At 38.0% G+C, this 2,634-nt stretch overlaps 1 non-coding gene across 1 annotated transcript; it reads left to right on the forward strand.

Annotated features, from left to right (window-relative positions):
* Nucleotides 1-2,248: 2,248 nt before the first annotated feature.
* Nucleotides 2,249-2,323, forward strand: trnak-cuu. The gene has a single exon. It is a non-coding gene; the product is annotated as a tRNA-Lys (tRNA).
* Nucleotides 2,324-2,634: the final 311 nt, after the last annotated feature.

Raw genomic sequence — 2,634 nt, forward strand, 5'->3', positions numbered from 1 at the left:
AAAAAAAGGGGGTTATAAAAAATTTTAAAAAGGTTTTAGGGGGTAAAAATTTTTTTTTCCCCCCCCTAAGGGAAAAATACCGGGTTTTGGAAAAAACCACGATAAATTCCGGGGGGGAAAAATTATTTGGGTTTAAAAATAAAATAAGAAAAAATAAAAAATCAAAAATTTAAACGGTTTTTTTTTTTTGGTTTTTTTAATTGGGAAGGGATTTGGGGGCCTTTTTCGGGGGGTTTTGAAACCCCCAGGGGAACCCAAAAATTTTTAAAAATTTTTTTAAGGTTTTCCCTTTATTTACCTTTTTTTCAAATTCACCCCGAAATTTTTTTTTAAAAAAAAAGGGGGTTTTTTTAGAAAAAAAATTTTAAATTAAAAATTTTACATTTTTTTTTAAGGAAAGAAAAACCCAAATTTTACCCCGGTGAAAAAACAGTTAAAATAAGGCACCCCTCGCAACGTCTGTGACTCATCCCAGACATAGTGAGCAGGCAGGCGGCCAGATTAATTCACTTCCATAAATCTGACAGAGCCGTGGTACACCCATTTCTGTGGCCCGCAGCTCAGTCGGTAGAGCATGAGACTCTTAATCTCAGGGTCGTGGGTTCGAGCCACGTTGGCGGTTTAGTCCTTTTCCTTTGAAGGAAATGACTTAATCTGAAAATTCCTAAGATAAGTCTAGCGATGTATTAGTCAAAGCTCTATCAAACTTAAATAGCCTCGCTGCAAGAGTCTAGCAAGTAACAAAATGTCACATGTGCTCATTCTGAACTTTTCATTTGTCTGATATCCCAGGTTTCAATAAATGAATGCAGAGAGTGCAGGAAACAACTGCTCAAAGTACAGAAATGTGTGAAAATTGAGACTTTAGATTTGATCCAGTCTTGAGCGTAGCGTTAGCCATTGTCTGTGTGGAGACATGAACGTTTTGCCAAAAAAAAACAAAAGAACGAGCCTTTCCGTCTCTTCACTGTGATATGAAAAGAAATGAAGGAGAGAAATTATCAAACAATGATTAAAGAGTGGATTGCTTAGAATAAATTGATTTTCATTTTACGTACGCTTCTTCTATATGCTGCACAGAAGGTATCCTCGGATTCATGGACAAGGAAAACCACATGATGAACTCGAAATGATAGAAAGATTGATAGATAGATAGATAGATAGATAGATAGATAGATAGATAGATAGATAGATGATGATAATTAAAGCAGTGAAAGGACAGATTTTTTAACAAGAGGTTTGATGGGGCAGATTGGCGGTTAGCTCAGTTGGTTAGGCGTGGTGCTAATAGCAGCCAAGGTCAGGGTTGATCCCTGCGGCCAGCACAATATTATCAACACTGGTTACTTGTTTAAGGTTTGTTTCCATCGCATACTTACCTTAGGGTTTTTTCATTCATCCTGCATGATTTTACATTTAAATTAAAACTAATTGAGTTTTAGAGAAAAACATTTATTTAACATTCAACAAACTTTCTATTCAGTTTTGCCTCGCAACTTTAATTGAAATGAATATGCTCCATCATTCACCCAGAGTAGACAAAATGACAGTCCATCCAGAACACTCAAGTGCAGCCCTCAGTCTGTGATCAATTTATAGCAAAGTAATCTGTGCAAGATAGCGATATTCTCTCTTTACAATCTATTTTAAAAGATAGAATTATATTCACGTTTACCCTTTCATTCTAAGCAAACTGTACATGTCAAAGTTTCCAAAAACACAGAGAGAGAGAGAGAGGGAGAGAGAGAGAAAGGGAGAGAGAGAGAGAGAAGGAAATAAACAAATGAATAAATATAAAATCCATTGCCCCATTTAACTTTCCTGGAAGGAAGAAAACAAAATATATATCAGTCAGTCTTAGGAAAGAAACCATGTGGTAAAATAAGTTCAAGGTCACAGTTCTCTCGTGGGCAGTTAACATGGAAGTGTATCCACGAGCCGCTTTAATTTCATACCTCTCAGCTGTAACTGTAGGGTAAGCTGACACTCAACAGGCCACAAATAGGGACAGGGATTGCCTCATCCGTCCACATTACTGCGTGAAGTTGACAATAGCGCAGATTATCGATGGATCGCTACAATCTCTCAGGAGCAGGAGGATGGTTAACTTCTGTTGCAAGCAGCGCAAATGTTTCTTTTAAAAATGCACGTCTGTGACTCATCCCAGCACTAGTGAGCAGGCAGGCGAAGCCAAATTAATTCACTTCCATATAAATCTGACAGAGGCACGTGGTACACCCATTTCTGTGGCCCGGCTAGCTCAGTCGGTAGAGCATGAGACTCTTAATCTCAGGGTCGTGGGTTCGAGCCCCGTTGGCGGTTTAGTCCTTTTCCTTTGAAGGAAATGACTTTTAATCTGAAAATTAGCAAGATAAGTCTAGCGATCGTTTAAACAAAGCTCTATCAAACTTAAATAGGCCTACACGCTGCAAGAGTCTAGCAAGTAACAAAATGTCCACATCAGTGCTCATTCTGAACTTTTCATTTGTCTGATATCCCAGGTTTCAATAAATGAATGCAGAGAGTGCAGGAAACAACTGCTCAAAGTACAGAAATGTGTGAAATTGAGACTTTAGATTTGATCCAGTCTTGAGCATGTAAGCTTAGCCATTGTCTGTGTGGAACATGAACGTT

This window comes from Polypterus senegalus, chromosome 2 (assembly GCF_016835505.1).
Source record: "Polypterus senegalus isolate Bchr_013 chromosome 2, ASM1683550v1, whole genome shotgun sequence".
In the NCBI taxonomy this organism is placed as follows: Eukaryota; Metazoa; Chordata; class Cladistia; order Polypteriformes; family Polypteridae; genus Polypterus; species Polypterus senegalus.